The 22,921-nt window shown below is 51.2% G+C and overlaps 1 protein-coding gene and 1 gene segment (V, D, J or C); both read left to right on the top strand.

Annotated features, from left to right (window-relative positions):
- LOC311529988 (immunoglobulin lambda-1 light chain-like) overlaps window positions 1–22,921 on the top strand; it is a gene marked incomplete at its 5' end in the record, with an annotated part of 156,116 nt that overhangs the window by 64,148 nt on the left and 69,047 nt on the right. The gene's annotated exons all lie outside the window — the stretch shown is intronic.
- Window positions 6,757–21,501, top strand: LOC311529672 (Ig heavy chain V region 3-like). The segment is given in 7 exons: window positions 6,757–7,139; window positions 7,594–8,766; window positions 9,515–9,679; window positions 10,180–12,193; window positions 12,311–13,208; window positions 14,004–14,288; window positions 19,653–21,501.

Raw genomic sequence — 22,921 nt, 5'->3', positions numbered from 1 at the left:
CTCTTTCGTTGGACCAACTTCTGTAGCTGAGAGAGAGAGAGATCCACCAGAAGGTATCAGCTCACCCACCTTGGCTCTCCAATATCTTGGGACCAACAGGGATACAGCATCTCTGCATAGTGACAGGTCAGTGTCAACTTCTGCCTGAGAAACACAGCAGGAAAGAGACCCAAAGAAGATCTCTGTGGGGCTCCAGAGTTTGTCTCTGTCCCGCCAACAGAAGTTGGTCCAATAGAAAATATTACCTCCCCCGCCTTGTGTCTGATATCCTGGGACCGTGGTGGCTACAACTGTACTCCATACAGCAGGAAAGAGAGTGAGCCAGCGGGGTCCGGGTCTGCCCTGCTGTGCTGGGCTGTAGATATTTCAGGAGGAGAGAGAGGCGTGTATATATGGGATGCATCTGCCCATGTCTGTTGTGTATCGGATGGACAGTATAGCTCAATACAGAGAGGGGTCTGATAGCTAGCTAAGGGGGTGTATGAGATAGATAGATAGATAGATTAGATAGAGGGGGTGGATGGGGATAAATAGATTAGATTAGATAGTGTGACGGTGGTCCCAGTGGGAGCCAGCTGAGGTCGCTCAATTAGGGTGAATTGCAAACAAACCCGAAAAGCTAGTGGATATTTCAATATTTAGATTTACCCATCCAGCACACAACGGCTTCTGTACTACCTCACTGGTTACTCAGCAGTCCCAACAATGCAGTTCCCTTGAAGTACCCAGCCCCAGGCCTCCACCCAGCTACCCAGGACAAAATATGATGAGGATTCCTGAAAATCTTATTCCATCACACAAAAGAAAAAGTTCTGATCCCAAAGGACCAGCCACACACGCAGGTCAAATTATAACTTAGATCTTACCCAAAAGATCTTAGATCCGATTCCTACTAACTAAACTGAAATTTATTTAAAAAAAAGAAAAGAGAGTGTTGGTTAAAGGATCAATATACTTACCCACATGAATTCAATTCTTGAGGTTCAGATACGGAGCAGAGATGGTGAGCTTGTGTTTGCAAAGAGTTCTTTTGGAAATAGTCCATAGGTTATAGTCCAATATCTGTATTCAGAGTGAAATCCAGTCAATGACTGGGATCTCAATCCTTATGGCTTTGGCTTCCCCTGCATGAAACCCTAGGCAAATCTGAGACAAAAAAAGGTCCTGTAGAGCCTAACTCCGGCCCTGTTCCCGGGGCATCCTGACACCCAATCAGACCGGAGTCTCTGCCCCGCTCCAGGGGCAGGGTGTGGGAAGGGGCATGACTTCGTTTCCCTTCCAAACCCAGCAGCCACGTCATGTGCTTTTAATTGGAGGGTGTATTTAGGTCTTTGTTTGTCTGTATACACCTGTCACAGAGTCCCTGGGTGATGCTCTGGAACTGTTCCCCATGAAGCCAGTCAGGACTCTGGGGAAGTCTCCTTTCTGTGAGCAGCCGGTCTTCAGGACACACAGCTCACACAGCTTCCACCTTCCTGGGTCTGACCTTGGAGCATTCAGCATCCTCTGCCCCTCCGTACGCTTCCCACAGCGAGTCCGCTCAGGCAGGGCTCCTGGGGGAGCCAGAGGGTCCTGCACCCCAACTCTACAGTCAGACGTGACTCTCAGCCAGCCAGTAAAACAGAGGTTTATTAAACGACAGGAACATGGTCTAAAACAGAGCTTGTAGGTGCAGAGAAGAGGACCCCTCAGCTGGGTCCATTTTGGGGGGCAGGGAGCCAGACAACCACGTCTGCACTTCACTCCATGTCCCAGCCAGCCTCAAACTGAAAGTCCCTCCAGCCCCTCCTCTCCTGGGCTTTGTCTCTTTCCCGGGCCAGGAGGTCACCTGATTCCTTTGTTCTCCAACCCTTTAGCTCTCACCTTGCAGGGGGGAAGGGCCCAGGCCATCAGTTGCCAGGAAACAGGGTGTTGGCCATTCTCTGTGTCCAGACCCCTGCACACACCTGCCCTCTAGGGCTCTGCAATGATCATACACCCTTACCCCACTGTGTTAAGGAAAAGTGAGCACATGTGACTCCATTTTGGTTTGGGGCCCACCATTGTTTAAATGCCAGCACATCATACACCAGGAGGAGTAATCCTTAGATATTGAATCCCTGTGAAAATCCTCCTCCTTGTCTCCAGCCTGCCTTGACTCCCAGTATCTGGTTTTTGTCAGTCTCTAACTCCCTGTCTCTTGGCCTTGATGTGAGGCCTCCCATCCTGATAATAAAAGTTACTGATGCATAGCTTTAGGACCATGCTGTGTAATTAACATACTGGTATAGCACGAGGAATGCACCAAGCAGGGATAGGTGGTAGATAAGACAAGGGTTTGTTTATTGGCTAAGGTTTCCGATGCACGAGGGCAACATGCTTTGCTAAAAAGTATATAACCTTTGTATAATCTGCATTCAGGGTCCCCTCCTGGCTAGCAGGGGGGCACCACGCTCGAGCGTAATAAACTTAGTGTCCTTTGGGAACTCTGCACTTGTGGACTTTGTTTCTGTGCCTCAGCCTAGATTCGAACTGTGCTTGTCCTACCAGGTGTAATTCGTAGCACTTGTGTGCGTGTCCTACCAGGTATAATTCGCAGCAGTTGTGTGCGTGTCCTACAAGGTGTAATTCGTAACAACTGTCACAGAGTCCCTGGGTGATGCTCTGGAACTGCTCCCCGTGAAGCCAGTCAGGACTCTGGGGAAGTCTCCTCTCTGGGAGCAGACTGTCTTCAGGACACACAGCTTCCACCTTCCTGGGTCTGACCTCGGAGCATTCAGCATCCTCTGCCCCTCCATGCACTTCCCACAGCGAGTCCGCTCAGGCGGGGCTCCTGGGGAAGCCAGAGAGTCCTGCACTCCAACTTCGCAGTCAGATGTGACTCTCAGCCAGCCAGTAAAACAGAGGTTTATTAAACGACAGGAACATGGTCTAAAACAGAGCTTGTAGGTGCAGAGAAGAGGACCCCTCAGCTGGGTCCATTTTGGGGGGCAGTGAGCCAGACAACCACGTCTGCCCTTCACTCCTTGTCCCAGCCAGGCCCAAACTGAAAACTCCCTCCAGCCCCTCCTCCCCTGGGCTTTGTTCCTTTCCTGGGCCAGGAGGTCACCTGATTCCTTTGTTCTCCAACACTTTTGCTCTCACCTTGCAGGGGGGAAGGGCCCAGGCCATCAGTTGCCAGGAAACAGGGTGTCGGCCATTCTCTGTGTCCAGACCCCTGCACACACCTGCCCTCTAGGTCTCTGCAATGATCATACACCCTTACCCCACCACCTAGATACTTAAGAACTGCATAGGGGAAACTGAGGCACCCCCACAATATTCAGAGGAAACATTAAGAACAGTCCCACTTCGTCACAACACCTCCTTAGTATCTATCTATCTATCTATCTATCTCCATTCATTTGCATGCATCTAGGCATAATGCTTTCTTTCTTTCTTTCTTTCTTTCTTTCTTTCTTTCTTTCTTTCTTTCTTTCTTTTCTTTTCTTTCACAGTCTAATCTATACAACGTTCCGTGCACATAATTGTCTCATCTATTTGTATGTTTCCAATTCCCCACTATCTATTAATCCATCCATTGTTCCTATACCATATTATCTCTCTATACAATCATTTTTCCTCCTTTGTATTATCCCTCTATCCATCCACACTTCCCCTTTACTATTTTCAGTCCCCATCTATGATTTTCTCTACTGTATTATCTAGCAATTTGTTTTTCTGTCTATGTATGTGGCTTAGAGGCCCCTTATCACTCTAGTGAGAGTCAATAGGTATTAGTAATGGTCATTGTGCTATAGTGTTTTCTCCAGCAGATGTCCAGTTGCAGATGCAGCTGGTGGAGTCTGGGGGTGCTATTAGAAATGAAGGGGAGTCCATCCTGCTCTCCTATAAAGGATCAGGCTTCACCTTCAGCAGCTATAAAACGTACTGGTACCAGCAGATCCAGGAAAAAGCCCGGAGTTTGTCTCACTTATTTACACCATGGCTCTGTCCAATGTTACATGGATTCGGTGAAAGGGCATTTCACCCTGTCCAGAGACAAAGCCAAGAGCGAGCTGTACCTGGGAAAGAGCAGCGTGAAATGAGAGGACATCGCCAGGTATCACTGCGCTGCTAGAGAGGCACTGTGCGGGGAAGCCGGTGTGAGCTCGGACACAAACCTGCCACCCCCTCGACTCAGACCCAGTGGGGCAAAGTCAGCTCTATCAGGGGGAGGAAAGACCTGGTGTGCTCAGTGTGAGCAGGGCATAAGTTCTGGCAAGTGAAGTGTAAAAATATAATTAGGAAGGCCAAAAAAAAAAAAAAAAAATTGAAGAAGAGCTAGCCAAACACTCAAAAAGTAATAACTAAAAAAGTGTTAAGTACATCAGAAGCAGGAAGCCTGCTAAGCAACCAGTGGCGCCACTGAACAATCGAGATGCTAAAGGAGCACTCGAGGATGATAAGGCCATTGTGGAGAAACTATTCTTTGCATCAGTCTTCAGGGTTGAGTATTTGAGGGTGTCAAGGCTGATTCCCCACTCTGGCACTTCCACTGCAGAAGGCGGGGGTCTGCAAGGAATCGAAAATTAATACTTGCCAATCCAGGCTGGTAATGCTGCCACCACCCAAGTGAAAACTGCCTTTTGCAAATCCAGAAAAAAAACGTACTTGGGAAGTTTTTTCTGAGGCCCGTCAGCTTTTCCACCCCTCCCTCTGGGAAGCCAAGAAAGAAAACAACAGAAAAGGGGAACCCAGCTGCTCCACCAGCTGATTAACATATGCACAGCCTCTTTACCTCCTAAGACACAGAAATTCAATCATGTTCTTAAAAAAGGGAAATTTTATTGAAAAAAGAAAGAAAACACATTTGGAAAATTAGGTTATTGCTAGATATTAAAAGAGCAACTCCAAGAATTAAGCAGCAAGAATAGCTTTCTTGGGGTCCAGCTTAAAGATTACAAAGCAAACAAAAGCTTCAAAAGGGAGCTAGATAGACTCATGGAAGTTAGGTCCACAAATTGTTATTAGCCAGGCTGGGCAGGGATGGTGTCCCTAGCCCCTGTTTGCTAGAAGCTGGGAATGGGTGACAGGGGATGGATCGCTTGATGATTCCCTGTTCTGTTCATTCCCTTTGGGGCACCTGCCACTGGCCACTGTCAGAGGACAGGATACTGGGCTGGATGGACCTTTGGTCTGACCCAGTCTGGCCGTTCTTATGGTCTTATGTTCTTAAAAGCACCTGAGGTTAGCACAGAGGAATCAACAAGACTGAAAACAAAACAAAAAATAAACCCAATCATGTCTGTCTAAACATTCCTGTTCTACTTACATGTCTGTAGTTTCAAATGAGAAAGTCAAGGTATGACGCTGATGATTTTCATACCTGGCCCACCCTTACAGCACACTTGCTGCCCTGTCCCTCTGCAGCTGAGAGAACAAAGACCCCACCCCAAGCAGTCTTTTCCCAGTTTGAAAGGGTTCAGTTTCCCTATTGGTTCCCTACGTCAGGCGCCAACTCATTTTAAGTTTACCTCTTAACCCTTTACAGGTAGGGCAGTTCGGGTACCTCTGCCAAAGAGGATTCTATACCTAACTGAATGGTTTGGGAGTTACACGAGGGTGCTACCCCCTCCCACCTTCATTAATCACAGAGGGAGATTCCCAAACCTGAGCCATTCTTTTTAGGTGACAAATCTGAGTAACTATCCCAGCTTGAGGTGTCATTAGAGGAGGTTTTGGAGCAAATTGATAAAGTAAACAGCAATAAGTCACCAGGACCAGATGATATTCACCCAAGAGTTCTGAAGGAGCTCAAATGTGACATTTCAGGGCTACTAACTGGTTTGTAACCTATCATTTAAATCAACTTCTGCACCAAATGACTGGAGGATAGCTAACGTGACACCAATTTTTATGTAGGGCTCCAGGGGCAATCCTGGCAATTACAGACCAGTAAGCCTAACTTAAGTACCAGACAAATTAATTTAAACTATAGTAAAGAACAGAATTGTCAAACACATTGATGAACATGATTTGTTGGGGAAGAGTCAACATGGTTTTTGTAAAGGGAAATCATGCCTCACCAATCTACTAGAATTCTTAGAGGGGTCAACAAGCCTGTGGAGAAAGGAGATCCAGTGGATATAGTGTATTTAGATTTTCAGAAAGCCTTTGACAAGGCCTCTCAACAAAGGCTCTTAAGCAAAGTGAGCTGTCATGGGGGAAGAGGGAAACTCCTCTCACTGATCGGTAACTGGTTAAAAGATAGGAAACAAAGGGTAGGAATAAATGGTCTGTTTTCCAAATGGAGAGAGGTAGATAGTGGTGTCCCCCAGGGGTCTGTTCTGGGACCAGTCCTATTCAACATATTCATAAATGATCTGGAAAAAGAAGTAAACAATGAAGTGGCAAAATTTGCAGATGATACAAAATTACTAAAGACAGTTAAGTCCCAGGCAGATTGGGAAGAGCTAAGAAAGGATCTCTCAAAACTTGGTGACTGGGCAACAAAATGACAGTTGAAAATTAATGTTGATAAGTGCAAAACAATGCACATTGGAAAGCAGAATCTGAACTTTACATACAAAAAGATGGGATCTAAGTTAGCTGTTAACACTCAAGAAAGAGATCTTGGAGTCATTGCCAGAAGCTGGGAATGGGCGACAGGGGGTGGATCACTTGATGATTACCTGCTCTGTTCATTCCCTCTGGGGCACCTGGCATTGGCCACTGTCAGAAGACAGGACACTGGACTAGATGGACCTTAGGTCTGACCCAGAATGGCCGTTCTTATTTTCTTATGGGTCTAGGCTGTGAGGTGCTAGCCCCAAAGCTCTGGATTTGCCCTTGTCCCCTGTAGCGTTTGACACCCTTCTGGTCACTGTCAGAACCTCACAATAACCCACCCTGCTCCCAGGGGGCCCTGACACCCATCAGACCGGAGTTTCCTCCCCTTTCCAGGATCAGGGTGTGGGAAGGGGAGGGGAGTGACTTCGTTTCCCTTCCAAACCCAGCAGCCGCGGCTGGGAAGCTGCAATAGACAGAAGTGGCCGCCCCTTGTGTTTGTGCCGTTAAGGGCTAAACCCTCCTTAACCTGACAGTGAGAATTTACCCTGCAGCTCAGCGAGCAATGCCGGTGTGGGTACTGTTTGTGTTCATTGTAGCAGCTTGGAAAGGTGAGAAAAAGTTTGAAAATACAGTGAACCTCAGAGTTTGTGTTTTGGTTGCAGAGGTCTGTATATCCCTGTTTTCTTTCTTTCTTTCTTTCTTTCTTTCTTTCTTTCTTTCTTTCTTTCTTTCTTTCTTTCTTTCTTTCTTTCTTTCTTTCTCTTTCTTATCACAGTCTTATCTATACATCATTCCATTCACAACACTATATCATATCTTTGTATGTGTCTAATCCTCCAGTAGCTATTCATCCATCCATTGTTCCTGTACTGTATTTTCTCTCTATCCATCGCATTTCCCCCTCGACAGTATACTATCTCCATCTATGATTTCCTCCACTGTACTAGCTAGCAACTTTTCTCTCTGTCTATTTCTGTGGCTTAGATACCCCTTGTCACCCTAGTGAGAGTCCACAGGTAAGAACAATGATCATTATGACCATTAACTTGTTTTGTCCGTCAGGTGCCCAGTCCCAGAAGCAGCTGGTGGAGTCCGAGGGGGCTGTTAGAAATGAAGGGGAGTCCATCCGGCTCTCCTGTAAAGCCTCCGGCTTCACCTTCAGCAGCTACGACATGTTTTGGTACCGGCAGAGTCCCGGGAAAAGCCCGGAGTTTGTCTCACTTATTTACTACGACGGGACAGGCCGAAGTTACGCGGCTTGGGTTCAAGGGCGATTCACCATCTCCAGGGACAAGGCCAGGAGCGAGCTGTACCTGGGAATGAGCCGCCTGAGGCTGGAGGACACCGCCCGGTATCACTGCGCTTCTAGAGACGCACAGAGCGGGGAAGCCGGTGTGAACTGAGACAAAAACCTCCTGTCCCCGGGCTCCAGGCCCAGAGGGGTAAAGTTAGCTGCGGGGGCCGGCGGGGCGCACAGACCGGTGGGGCGGCGGGACACGGACCAAGTGCACTGAGAGCAGGGAGGGAAAGGAAACGAAGTGTATGCTGGGGACATCAGGGAGATGTAACTCCGGGGGCACACAGGAAACCTCCAGCCCTACGGAGGTTCAGAGACTCCTGTGACGAAGTGGGACTGTTCTTAATGTTTCCTCTGAATAGTGTGGGGGTGCCTCAGTTTCCCCTATGCAGTTATTAAGTATCTAGGGGGTGGGGTAAGGGTGTATGATCATTGCAGAGCCCTAGAGGGCAGGTGTGTGCAGGGGTCTGGACACAGAGCATGGCCAACACCCTGTTTCCTGGCAACTGATGGCCTGGCCCTTCCCTCCTGCAAGGTGAGAGCTAAAGGGTTGGAGAACAAAGGAATCAGGTGACCTCCTGGCCCGGGAAAGGGACAAAGCCCAGAGGAGGAGGGGCTGGAGGGAGTTTCATTTTGGGGCTGGCTGGGACATGGAGTGAAGGGCAGACCTGGTTGTCTGGCTCACTGTCCCCCAAAATGGACCCAGCTGAGGGGTCCTGTTCTCTGTACCTACAAGCTCTGTGTTAGACCATGTTCCTGTCCTTTAATAAACCTTCTGTTTTACTGGCTGGCTGAGAGTCACCTCTGACTGCGAAGCTGTGGTGCAGGACCCTCTGGCTTCCCCAGGACCCCGCCTGGGTGGACTCGCTGTGGGAAGCGCAGGGAGGGGCAGAGGATGCTGAATGCTCGGAGGTCAGACCCAGGAAGGGGGAAGCCAGGTGAGCTGTGTGTCCTGAAAACAGGCTGCTCCCAGAGAGGAGACTTCCCCAGAGTCCTGCCTGGCTTCATGGGGAGCAGTTCCAGAGCATGGCCCAGGGACTCTGTGACCACTCCCCCCTGGGATAAGCCCCCCTGCAGCTCCCAGGCTGTTTTGCTTCTGTCCCGGAAACGGTGCTGTGAGCCCGAGAATGGGGGGACACAGGGAGCGTGGGGGAGCCCCTCTGCTGCAGCCCAGTCGTCCCCCCCCATTCCAGTGACACCCAACCTGAGCCAGAGTCGCTGCCTGTCAAGGAACGCAGGGAAGAGACCGGGCTGCACGGGGGCAGCCTGATCCCCTGTCCGGATGTGAGACTTTATTTCCCGGCGATGAGGGGCCCCTTGTGTCCCTGGGGGAGGTAGTTACCAGGGGAATCCCAAAGCCTCTTCCGACATCCAGAGACCATTGCTCGCGAGCCTGGAGCGGCGTTTGCTTTCCCGGGGAGGTTTGTCTGCAGCAGGCCGGTCTCAGGCTGCGCTGGGGCATTTCTCACCGGGGTCTCGGCTGTGAGGTGCTGGGAGCAGAGCTCTGGGTCTGCGCTTGTGCCCTGCAGCACCTGTCACACTTCAGGTGGGTGTGAGAACCTCACAATAACCCGCCCTGTTCCCGGGACGCCCTGAAACCCATCAACCAGGAGTCTCCGCCCCCCTTTAGGAGCAGGGTGTGGTGTGGGAAGCGGGGTGACTTCGTTTTCCTTTCAAACTCCGCAGCCACGTCTCGGAGACTGCAATAGACCGAAAAGGCCGCCCCTTGTCTTTGTGCAGCTAAGGCCTAAACCCCTGACCTCATCATACTGACTGTAAGACGTTACCCTGCAGCTCAGCGAGCAATGCCGGTGTGGGTACAGTTTGTGTTCCTTTTAGCGGCTTGGAAAGGTGAGAAAATGTCTGAAAATACAAGGAACCTTCAGAGTATGCGATTTTAATTGTACAGTGTACCTAGGTCTGTCTGTTTGTCTGTATACCCCTCCTTAATCTCTCTCTCTCTCCATCTAGGCATCATCATATATTCTTTCTTTCTTTCCCTCCCTCCCTCCCTCGCAGTCTAATATATACAATGTTCCATTATTAGATTATCTGTTTGTGTTTCTAACCCTCCCCTCGCTATTCATCCATCCATCCATCCATCCATCCATCCATCCATCCATCCATCCATCCATCCATCCATCCATCCATCCATCCATTGTTCCTGTGCTGTATTCTCTCTCTATCCACCTGCACATTCCCCTCTACTGTATTCTCTCCCCATCTGGGCTTTCCTCCACTGTATTAGCTAGCAGCTTGTCTCTCTATCTATTTCAGTGGCTTAGATACCCCTTGTCACCCTAGTGAGGGTCCATAGGTATGAGCAATGATCATTGTGTTTTCTCCCGCAGGTGCCCAGTCGCAGAAGCAGCTGGCGGAGTCCGGGGGGCTGGTAGAAATGAAGGGGAGTCCATCCGGCTCTCCTGTAAAGCCTCCGGCTTCTCCTTCAGCAGCTACGACATGTTCTGGTACCGGCAGAGTCCCGGGGAGAGCCCGGAGTTTGTCTCACGTATTAACTACGACGGGTCGGGCCAGCGTTACGCGGACTGGGTCCGAGGGCGATTCACCATCTCCAGGGACAACGCCAGGAGCCAGCTGCACCTGGGAATGAGCCGCCTGGGGCTGGAGGACACCGCCCGGTATCCCTGCGCTGCTAGAGACACAGTGAGGGGAAGCCGGTGTGAGCTGAGACAAAAACCTCCTGTCCTCGGGCTGAACTCAGCTTCTTTGAGGGCGGAGGGCAGAAACCCGGCGCGCTCGGTGCCGGAAGAGAGGGGAAACTGTGTCACTGCAGGAAGCTCCAGGGAGGAGTGAATCCCGGGGGATGTGTGGGAGGGTTGGGAACACGGGATACCCCTACCGCAGCGCTTACATTAGACGGACACAGATGCCGTGGAGGGAGTGTGGCTTGGGTCTGCCTGCTCCTTTGCCGTGTAGCCTGCAGACTCACGAGACGCAGCGAGAGGAGGAAAGACAGACAGACACACAGCACCTCCCTTCTCCACCCAGCGCATTGCTCGGGGTATGCAAAGGGGAAGATCTCCTCGGCGCCTCATTCCAGCTCCCTTCCCCCGGGCGCTCCGGCTCTCTGAAAGCCACGCGGCTGCAAAGCGCGAACCTCAGCCCGGGGCTTAGGCAGCCACCCTGGGCGTTCACAGCTCTGCAGGGCCAGAGCCGGAGGCAGGATTATTCTTTACGGCGGAACAACGATTAGATATTTCCTGTCGGCACTAGCCCTGGCCCCACGTGAGTCTCTGCGTTTGCATCTGTGTCTGGAGGTATTTGTGCCCCTGTGTGACTATTTGTCTCTGACAGAGAGATTCTTCGCTCCTTGAGCGCCATAGCCAAATGGTGCCCTTTTCGCAGCTGCAGCTGGTGGCGTCCGGCCGGGGAGGTCTCAGAGACCCTCCCGCTCCCCTGTGCAAAAAATAAAGTAAAATAAAAAAATAAAGAACGAAAGAAGTTTTCAAAAGGCAACATAAAAAGCCGGAGGCAATACATAAACCCGCCAAAACCAATGTATAAAATCGGAAAATAACCGAGTGAGAATAAGTACAAACAAAGACGATAAAATAGGAAGACTAAAAACAGACCCGAAAACAACAAAACGCCAATGAACAAAACCCCTCGGACACACCCCGGCACTTTCTAACCTGCAGCAACACACTGTACTGGCATGCCCCCACTCCCACACCCAGGGTTTTTAGGGGCACAGCTTGAGAGAGAGAGAACTTGCAACAAACAATGCGTTCCCCACTTTTGAACATGGACACTGGAGATCATTTATCTTGCAGGAGCTATCAAACTGCATTTTGTCAACAGGCCCACTCACTCCATAGTGTAGGGAAGGGAGGATTGTGTATATGTGAAGCGACAGAAGAACTGTCGGGGAGGGGACATTTTTTGTGTGGAGAAGGAAGCGTGCAGTTTTCATGCTTATCAATGGGTGGACACAAACACTGGGGGGAATCTGGGATTAACAGCCAGGTAAAGTGAAAACTACAAACGGCCTCCTCTATCGGAGGTTACCACGTGTCAGCTAAGGCGCGGTTTACAAATAGCCCAGCTTTTGTAAGTAGAGAGGAAAAGGCTAGAGAGGCTGGCAGGAAGCCACACCCAGAGAGAGACGGAGAAGAGACAGGGGCATTCCCAGAAAAGGACAGAGAGAGAGATCGAGACTCGGCCAGGCCGTGTGGGTGGAGGTGGAGTGTAAGTTACAGGGATGTGGACAGCTCTGGCCCTGTCATTTCCAGAGATTTCAGGGCTTTGTCAGCTCAGGGGCCGAACTGGACATTTGATGCTATTTCCCCCACCCTCCTCTTCAAACCGAAAACCTATTTTCTGCTGCCCTCACGCTGGCACCAGGTAAGAGCTGGTATCTCGGTGGGAATGGCGGCATGGCGGGGGGAGCTCAGGGAGATCCGTCGCTCCCCGCAGCAGCTGGCTACATGTTTATTTGGACTCTCCTATCCTTCTTTCTAGGGGCGCTTTCCCAGCTGCAGCTGGTGGCCTCCGGCCCTGGGGTGGGGAAGGTCTCCGAGCCCCTCACGCTGCCCTGCGCTGCCGCCGGGGTCTTTATCACGGAAGAGTGTAACTGCTGGCCCTGGCTCCGTCAGCCTCCCGGAGAAGGGCCGGAACCCATGGGACGGGTTTGTCCATGGAACGGGGCACGCGCTACTCCCCGTCTCCCCAAGGCCGAGGCACCATCTCTGCAGACAAGAACCAGGTCTCCCTGCAGCTCCGACCCCTGACAGCTGCGGACACCGCCAGGCATCACTGTGCCAGACACCCAGTGACACAGACACAGGGAGGTCTGGGACAAAAAGTGAGCGTTTGAAAATGATAACCGAGCCCATGCAGGGCGATAGAGAGTCCCAGGGAGGGAAATGCAGCCGGAAGGGAAGGGCTTGTTTTGCTGTTGAAAGGTGCAGACATATGAGAGAAAACAAAAAAAAGCAAAAGCAAACCAACTCCCAACAACAACAACAACAACAAAGCAACAAATAAACCCCAAAGTAATCACCAAAGCAGCTAATCAATACACACTAGGAAATGACTACAAACAAACAAACAAAACCCGAATGGACTACACATAAATCAATTCCCAACACACAAAATCAGTTAGCAAACACTTCGCAACAAACGCTAACCAATAACAACACAACAGAATCAACGTGTGATTCTGAATGTCTATTTACTTTCACTAGCGACTCTTTTCGGGTACCGATTATATTTAAAAGCACCGGATACAAAACGTACAAGAAACTTAGCCTACTGCCAATCAATTTTTCCCATGAGAGCGCCCCTCTTAGGGCCACGGAAGATCTGTTGCTTTAAAGAATGAAGGAAACTGCAATTTTTCAAGCTCTTCAGTGTCGAGGTCAGTAAAAGTGTGTGAGAAGGAGGGGAGAGATGAGGAATGGGGGAGGGGGGGGAAAGAGACAGAGGGGGTTGGGGATTTCAGAGGCAGTGAAAGGATCGGGAAGTCTGACTCCCTTAGGGGTTATATTGGGATCTGAGTGCCTAACTCCCTTAGGCAACTTTGGAAATCCCAACCAAGATCAGAAGCAGGGGGTATGGGAAAAAGAGAACGAGACACAGACAGAGAGACTCAGTGTGTGAGAGATTAAACGTATCCACATATACACGGAGAAAGTAAATAGGGAAGTATTATTTACTCCTCATAACGCAAGAACTAGGGCCATGAAATGAAATGAATAGGCAGCAGGTTTAAAACAAACACAAGGAAGTGTTTCTTCAGTCAATGCACAGTCAACCTGAGGAACTCTTTTCCAGGCGATGTTGTGAAGGCCAAGACTATAATAGGGTTAAAAAAATAACTAGATAAATCCTTGGAGTACACGTCCATCAACGCTATTAGCAGGGCAGGGATGGTGTCTTTAGCCTCTGTTTGCCAGAAGCTGGGAATGGGCGACAGGGGATGGATCATCTGATGATTTCCTGTTCTGTTCATTCCCTCTGAGGCACCTGGCTCTGGCCACTGTGGGGACACAGGATACTGGGCTGTAGTGGGTGGGACCCACGATAGCCCTGTGCTACTCAGGTTGCTCTTTATTCAACATTAAGGAAACCACACGGTGAGAGACCCGAGTTCCAAATATCTAGATGAAGACATACAGCGTCTGGCTACTAACCCACACGGCTTCTCTGGCAGGTTCCGGTGGCTCCTGCAGCAGCAGACAGGGGAGACCGCCAGAGGGCTCCGAGACTGTTGATAGGGACAACACCCAGTCCCTACACATCACAGGGAGCAAATCTCCGTGTCTGCGTGTGAGCTACAATTTGTTACAGGTGTCGGCAGAGGTTTGCAGCCCGAGGCTCAGACTTCAGCCGACTCGCCCGAGCTGTCCGAGCTCCGTTGGGTCAGCGGCTGGCCTGGAGATACCTGAAACCTCGCAAATGATTCAATGTGTTTTCCTTGCGCTGGCCTTGGCACCGCGTGAGTCTCTCTGTGTTACCATTTCCATTTCTCTCTCTCTCTCTGTGAGTCTCTGTGTGTGATGTTTGCATTTCTTTCTGTGTGTGTGGCTGTGACCAGGGGGGAGGCAGAGGGAGCCTTTGCTCTCTGGGCATCCCATTCAATGATTATTTTGGACTCCCCCTCCTTTGTTTCTAGATGCCCTTTCCTTGCAGCTAGTGGCCTCCGGCCCTGGGTCGGGGAAGGTCTCCGAGCCCCTCACACTGACCTGCGCTGTCTCCGGGTTCTCCATCAATACTCAATATTCCTACTGGTACTGGCTCCGTCAGCCTCCTGGCAAGGGGCTGGAATCCATGGGATACATACACGCATATAACGGGGGTACCAGCTACGCCCCGTCTTTCCGAGGCCGGATCACCATCTCTGCAGACACCGCCAAGAACCAGGTCTCCCTGACGCTGCGCTCCCTGACAGCTGCGGACACCGCCACCTATTACTGCGCCTGGAGAGACACAGTGACACGGAGACAGGGGGCCTGGCACAAAAAGGGGGCCAACCACACGCATCCCCTGTCGGAGAAAAGGCACCTGACTTTGCCCTTGCGGTCCGCCCCCTTCTGAGGTCACTTTAAGTTGAAGGAGACGCTTTGTCAGAGGCCACCACGAAGCTGGAGAGAAGGAGAGAAAGAGGAAACACCTGCGCTTGTGAATGGGCAGGAGAGAGACTTTGTTACAGGAGTTTTGCAGTTTGGGAAACCACCAATCTGGGCCTGAGGTTGCAACAGACTGTCCTGTGCGCTCCGCAGCTGAACTGGGGAGCTGGGGTTCTGCGGGGCCCCTCTGCCAAATGACTGGTATTTCCTGGCTGCTCTAGCTCTGGCCCATGGAAGGGAGTGGGGGGGAGTGTGAGGCTTTCCTGGTGAGGTAGAGTATTTGTGGGTGTGTTTGTGTAAGCCACACACCTCCTGGGTGTGGTGTCCTGTCCCATCTAGTGGCACCGAGCCCACTTAGAGTGAGATTAATGAGTTTGCTGTACAGCCTTAGCTTACAGCCAAGTGACTTTTAGCTCATGCCCTAGAGGCTCATACACTAAGCACCACAGGTCCCAGGTTCCAACCACCGGGGTCTGTTGGTGTTACTTTTGCACCTGTGTGTGAGAGGAGTTGTGTTGATTCATGTTTGCATGAGAGCATTTCGATGAAGGAGTCTGCGCTTTGAGCCAGATTCTTCGCTCCCTGGAGTGGGGGGTCGTTATATTATTATTTGGGACTCTCCTGCCCCTTTTTGCAGGCCCCCTTTGCAGCTGCAGCTGGTGGAGTCGGGCCATGGCGTGGGGAAGGTCTCAAAGCCCCTCAAACTGGCATGCGACATCTCCTGGAGAGCGGATTTTCTGGCCGAGGTCCTGAGTTTATCTGGGTGATGTACTGTGGTGGGGAAACACCCTCCATGCCGCCTCTCCAAAACACAATGAGCATTTTCAGAGACCCCTCCAAGAACTGGGTCTCCCCTTAGTGCTTAAACTTTCTCCTTTCCTTTATTTTGGCGTTCGGAGCCTAACTCCCTTAGGCTCTCTGGAAAATTCGGCAGGGCAAATAGGCAGCTACTAAACAGACAGAGCCAGTGAGGGAGAGAGGTGGAGAGAAAAGAAACAAACTCACTGTGTGTGTAAGCAGAGGCCCCTGGAGAGAGAGAGAAAGAAAGAAACCGAGAAACTCACTGCTGTGTGTGTAAGCAGGGACAGAACCACATCCAGAGAGGGAAAGAGAGGGGGGAGAGGGGCTGGGCAACAGGGGGTGGATCACGCGAGGATTCCCTGTTCTCTTCATTCCCTCTGGGGCACCTGGCGCTGGCCAGTGTCGGCAGACAGGAGGCTGGGCGAGATGGACCCTTGGTCCGGACCCACCATAGCCCTGTGCTGACTGTGTTGCTCTTTATTGGACATTAAGGAAACCGCACACGTGAGAGACCTGAGTTCCAAATATCTAGATCAGGGCTGGGCAAGCTTTTTGGCCTGAGGGCCACATCGGGTTTTGGAAATTGTATGGAGGGCCGGTTAGGGGAGGCTGTCTCAGGCTGTGCCCCCACCCGCATCTGCTCCCCTTGTTTCTCGCCCCCTGACGCCCCCCCTCCCAGGGACTCCCTGTCCCATCCACCCCCCCCCCCGTTCCCTGATGCCCGGCCCAGGACCCCTGCCCCATCCACCCCCTCCCCCTGTTCACTGTCCCCTGACTGCCCCCCAGCGCCCCAACCAAACCCCTCTCCTTCCTGACTGCCCCCCCCACCTCTACCCTAACCAAACACCCGTTCTCTCTGTCCTCTCACGGCCCAAGAACCCCCCCTACTTCCTAACTGCCCCCCCTTGACCCCTGCCCCCATTCAACCCCCCTCCCCCCTTTCCCTGTCCCCTGACCGCCCCAACCCCATCCACACCCCCGCCCTCTGAGCACCACCCCGAACTCCCCTTCCCTCTATCTAACCCCCCCGGCTCCCTGCCCCCTCACCGCGCAGCACAGAGCACCCCTGGCTGGAGGTGGTACAGCCGCGCCGCCCAGAGCGTTGCGCCGGTGCAGTGCAGTAAATCGCTCTCCGTAACTGCGACCAGGAGCACATTCCTACGCGGAGCAGTTTAATACACTGCAGCCTGGCGCCCTGAGGCTGCGGAGGGAGGGCGAACAGCAGGGGAGAGGCCGGGGGAGAGCCTCCGGGGCCAGGAGCTCAGGGGCCTGGTAGGAGGGTCCCGCGGGCCGGATGTGGCCCGTGGGCCGTAGTTTTACCACCTCTGATCTAGATGAAGACGTACAGTGTCTGGCTACTAACCCACACGGCTTCTCTGGCAGGTTCCGGTGGCTCCTGCAGCAGCAGACAGGGGAGACCGCCAGAGGGCTCCGAGACTGTTGATAGGGACAACACCCAGTCCCTACACATCACAGGGAGCAAATCTCCGTGTCTGCGTGTGAGCTACAATTTATTACAGGTGTCGGCAGAGGTTTGCAGCCCGAGGCTCAGACTTCAGCCGACCCGCCCGAGCTGTCCAAGCTCCTTTGGGTCAGCGGCTGGCCTGGAGATATTTGAGACTTTGCAAATGATTAAATGTGTCTTCCTGTCGCTGGCCCTGGCGCCGTGTGAGTCTCTGTGTGTCTCTGTGTGTGACCGTTTGCATTTCTCTGTGTGTGTGTGTGGCTGTGACGGGGGGAGGCAGAGGGAGACTGCGCTCTCTGGGCATCCCATACAATGATTATTTTGGTCTCCCCCTCCTTGTTCTAGGTGCCCTTTCCCAGCTGCAGCTGGTGGCCTCTGGCCCCGGGTTGGGGAAGGTCTCCGAGCCCCTCACACTGACCTGCGCTGTCTCTGGGGTCTCCATCAATACTCAGTGTCATGTCTGGTACTGGGTTCGGCAGTTTCCTGGAGAAGAGTTGGAATCCATGGGATATGTTTATCCATATATCAGGGTCACGCGCTACACCCCGTCTCTCCAAGACCTGATCACCATCTCCACAGACACCACCAGCAACCAGGTCTCCCTGCAGCTCCACTCGCTGACAGCTGCGGACACCGCCACCTATTACTGCGCCCGGAGAGACACAGTGACATGGAAACAGGGGGCCTGGGACAAAAAGGGGGCCAGCCACACACCTCGCCTCCCAGAGAGAAGACACCTGACTTTGCCCTTGAGGTCCACCCCATTCCGCTGTCCCTGGAAAGAGACGCTTTGTCAGAGGCACCCACGAAGCTGGAGAGAAGCAGAGAAAGAGGAAACACCTGCGCTGGTGACTGGGCAGAAGAGAAACTTTGTTACAGGAGTTTTGCAGTTTTGGAAACCACCAATCCGGACCTGAGGTTCCAACAGGCTGTCCTGTCCGCTCCGCAGCTGAACTGGGGAGCTGAGGGTCTGGTGGGCCCCTCTGCAAAATGACTGGTATTCCCTGGCTGCCCTAGCTCTGGCCCATGGGAGGGTTTGTGTGTGTGTGTGAGTGTGAGAATTTTTCCCCGTAGGGTAGAAAATTTGTGGGTGGGTGTGTTTTACTCCACGAGTAAATAAATTTAAGCCACTGACACCTACAGTGCTTTAGTCTAGACAGTCTCCTGATTTACACTCCTGGAGGAGTGAGAGGAGAATCAGCCTAACTCAGGGGTTCTCACACGTCATTTCACTGTGACCCCTTTCTGACAACAAAAATTACTATACGATCCCAGGACAGGGAATCGAAACCTGAGCCCACCCAAACTCAGCTGCCCCTGGTGTGTGTGGGGGGGCAAAAGCCCGAGCCCCACTACTCTGCGCAGGAGTCCTAAGGCTTCAGCCCCAGGCGGGAGGCCTGTAAGCCTGGGACTCGCCACCCAGGGCTGAAGCTCTTGAGGTTTGACTTTGGCCCCGGGTGGTGGAGCTTGGACTTCGGCCTCAGCAAGTCTAACACCAGCCCTGATGCTCCCATTAAAACATGGTCGGACCCACAGTTTCAGAGCTGCTGCCCTAGAATGAGTGACTGGAGAATTAGTCCTGACAAGACAATGGAATTTCCACTGAGAGTCAGTCGCATCGACCCCACTGGAATTCCTCCTGCTTTACACTGAGGTGCTGGCAGGGCTGGTTCCCCACTCTGGCCCTTCGAGTGCAGAAGGCGGGGGGCTGCAAGGACTCTAACAGTTAATACTGGCCACTCCAGGCTGGTAATGCTGCCACCACCCAAGTGAAAACTGCCTTTTGACAATCCAGAAAAACCTCACTTGGAAAGATTTTTTCTGAGGCCCTTCAGGTTTTCCACCCCTCCCTCGGGGCAGCCCAGAAAGAAAACAATAGAAAAGGGAAGCTCAGCTGTTGTATCAGCTGATTAACATATGCACAGCCTCTTTACCTCCTGAGACACAGAAATCTAATCGTGATCTTAAAAAGGGTACATTTTATTGAAAAAAGAAAGAAAACAACTCTGACAACTCAGGCTGTTAGGGATTAAACACCAAAAATGACTTTCTTTGGGTCCAGCTTAAAGGTTACAAGAAAATAAAAACAAAACAAAAGCACCTGGGGTTAGCACAGAGGAATCCACAAGTCCAAAATGAAGAATTAAATCTAATTGCGTCTAACTAGACATTCCTGGCCTACTTACATATCTGGGGTTCCAAATGAAGAGTTTCTAGGTAGATGCTGATGATTTTTATACGGGGCCCAGACCTTACAGCATGTTCCTGCCCGAGCTGCTTCTGTCGGAGAGAACAAAAGACCCCTACACCCAGCAGTTTCCCCCCATTTGAAAGGGTTCAGCTTCCCTACTGGTGCCCCTGGTCAGGTGCCAGCTCATATTAAGCTTTCCTCTTAACCCTTTACAGGTTAGATTAAACCCCTGGTTGTATGTGAAGTAACAGTATCCCTGTTCTGTTTCTTTTACAGGCTTCGTGGCCGTGGTCACTTTAACCCAGCCGAGTTCTGCCCGGGCAGAGCCAGGCAGTTCCCTCACCCTGGACTGTGTCACCTCTGGGTATAATATCAACGACCACCATTTGAGCTGGATCCGACAAGCCCCTGGGAAAAGTCTGGTCTGGCTAGCAGCCCTCAGGACAGGATACAACCTACATCAGGGATGAGTTCAAAGGGCGGGTTATCCCCTCCACCAATAGTGCCCCTGGCAAGCTAAAGAGAAAGAGTCTCACAGCTGCAGACATGGTGAGCTGCAGACCATGCAAGTGGTCGCTGCCTGGCTTCCTCTCCGACAATATCCCTAGTGGAACTGGCCTCCTCTCACTGAACACATTTTTCTCTTTGCATGAACTTCACCCCCGCCCTAAGGACAGTAAAGGGGCCAAACATCAGTGGAGTCCCACATCAGTCCTCAGAGTGCGGGTTCCTTGCGGAACAGGCCTTCCTCTGCTGCCTCTCCAAAGCTAGAATTTTACCCAGAGGTTTGTGGCTTTGGTCTCTGCAATTTCAACGTGCGTCATTCAAATCAACTTGTGATCAGGAAGCACCATCCTTGCGGGTTAGGCCAGCAGAGTGGGAATCGGGAGAATCTGAAGTTCAGTGTCACAGCCTGGAACAGAAACAATGTGAAGTGAAGCAAGGGACTCCCTTTGTCTGGCTTGTGTGTTTAAAATGAAACCTCTTGAGTGCAAGGCCTGTCTCCTGTGGTGCGTAGGGGCAGCAGCTGACGCACTGGAACCCTGACCTTGGTTGGGACCCTTCAGATGTTACAAAAATGCCAAGAATAACGACCCCTGGATTTGAATGGCAAAAAGGACCCTTACGTGAGACCATCTCACCCAGTGGGTCCTGCATCCAGAAGAAATGTTGAACTGGAGCACTCATGTTTTAAGGAACATGCAGGACAGAGTCACAGATTTTTGAAGCCGGAAAAACCATTCTGAGACCATTGTGCCCCTCTGTGTGACACACATCCCAGGCATTCCTGTAACAAACTTTTCTTTGAGCCACAGCGTGTCTGTTGAGCGGCAGTATATCTGTCTGATATGGGTGACAGTGCTGGACAGGCAGGGAGGTGATCTGGGCTCCAATTCTAATCTGCCACCAGGCTGCAATGGCCGAGAGGGAACAGGAATCCCTTGGTGCAGTGGTCCTCAGAGGGCAGCAGAACCTGGGGAAGGAGACAGACACGTCTATCCCGTAGTGACCACGCGGAAGCAGGAAAGGGTTAGGAAGTGCGAGCATGCGGTGCCCCGGACAATGACCGGGAGTTGGTAACGCAGGTCGGGGGCGGAGACAGCGGTCGCTATACCCGTTACTGAGCAAGCGATGGCAGCAGAGCTCCGAAGGACAGAGATCGAGCCGCTCTCAGTTCTCTGGTCGTCTGTGAAAACCACATGGCTTTTCTCTTTCCTTTTAAATTGCAGCTGAAAGTCTGTGGTTTCCCCACTGCCTGCTGCCTTCTTAACTATAATGAGCAGACAGGGTAATGATCTCAAGAGCTACTATCCTATTGTTAAAAGAAAAGGAGGACTTGTGGCACCTTAGAGACTAACCAATTTATTTGAGCATAAGCTTTCGTGAGCTACAGCTCACTTCATCGGATGCATTCAGTGGAAAATACAGTGGGGAGATTTATATACAGACATGTATCTCACGAAAGCTTATGCTCAAATAAATTGGTTAGCCTCTAAGGTGCCACAAATCCTCCTGTTCTTTTTGCGAATACAGACTAGCATAGCTGCTTCTCTGAAACCTATCCTATTGTTGTAGTCTGTACAATTTTAGGGGATGAGAATTTGAATGAAAGACCCTACCAAAATAAAACTGTCTTGCAATTAATAGCTTTGAAGTGTCTTGTGTGTCTGAGGAGTTTTCACCCTATATAAGCCTGACTTTCAAGAAAACACTGGTCCTTATTTTTAAAGGTAGGTAGATACTAAAATTGGGCTAGGTGCCTAAGTCCCATTCCTTTCAATGGGGGTTTGGTGCCAAACCCGCTTACGACTGTTTTGAAAATCCCAGTAGGCGCCTACTTTGCATCATCACCTTCTAAAGACTTTTTAAAATCTAGCCCAATTGCTTTGCTAGAAAGAGGCAGATTCTCCGGTGGTGTAATTCAGCGTAGCCATGCTGACTTCATTCGCACTGCACACAGACACACGACCTCCGGATCCAGCTCTAAGCCTTTACATTGTTTTTTTATATTTCAAAACAGGGCAATGCTAGCACGGGGTGAGATTCTGTTCCCATTCCTCATTTCCAGTCATATTTTACTCTGTGAGTAGCTCGATTGCTCCGGATTCTCCCCTCGGTAATAATGGCTGCACGCTGGAGTCTCTCCTAATTTACACACGAGTACACAAAAGGAGAGTTACCCCATGACACCCGCAGAGTTAGTCCTGCCTAACACCATGGTGAATGAGACATGATCCAGCCTCACTGAGTACAATGGCCTTATTTCTGCTTTACACCAGAGTGATTAAGAAGACAATTCAGCCCATTGACTGCAGTGAAATTACTTCTGCTTTACACTGAAGCGTGAGGGAGGGGGAATCTCTGCCCCGCACTCACTCCATTGTTACTATTCAGAGAATAAGTTCCTACTCCGTGTTCAGAAATTCTCACCATTTAGACGTGTGACAGTGAAACATTTGTATTGTATAGCCAACGCTTGAAAACGTGGCTTGACCAACATCAAAGATAACTTTCGGTTTAGGATCTTCCATGGCTCCCACCTGGGTAGTATCTGAGCCCTTCACAAACAATGTATATATCCCCACAAGAGCCATGAACGGCAGGAAACCATTGCTTGATGGGGAACGAAGTAAAAGCAAGGCTGAGTGGGTGGTCCAAGGTCTCTGCTCTTTGGAGCAAGCATGTCAACCTTTCCCTGAATGTGGATGGGAAGAAAATTCCCCTACGGTGAGGGTATCCCATAGGTTGCCACGAGAATCAACCTTGCCCCTTCTTTTCAAGCACTGGGTATTGGCTCCTGTTGAAGAACTGAGCTGGATGGACAGGACTGATGCCTTGGAGCAATTCCTCTGTTCCCACCACACAGTGAGTATTTGGCCGCGCAGGTCACAGACTTTGAGCTATTCAAGGGGCCTAAGGGAGCTGGGTTGTAGCTATTTGCCTAACTTCAGGCAATTTTGAGAAATCTCAGCCTGAAGGCAGATCTCCTGCGTCCTACTCCATTAGTCAGCGGGTGGGTGGAGAGTAGGCGGGGAGAGACAGAA

Source organism: Lepidochelys olivacea (assembly GCF_965140295.1).
Source record: "Lepidochelys olivacea isolate rLepOli2 genome assembly, chromosome: 13".
Lineage (NCBI taxonomy): Eukaryota > Metazoa > Chordata > Testudines > Cheloniidae > Lepidochelys > Lepidochelys olivacea.
The sequence above is the reverse complement of the archived record's forward strand: the minus strand, read 5'-3'. Positions and strand labels throughout refer to the sequence as shown.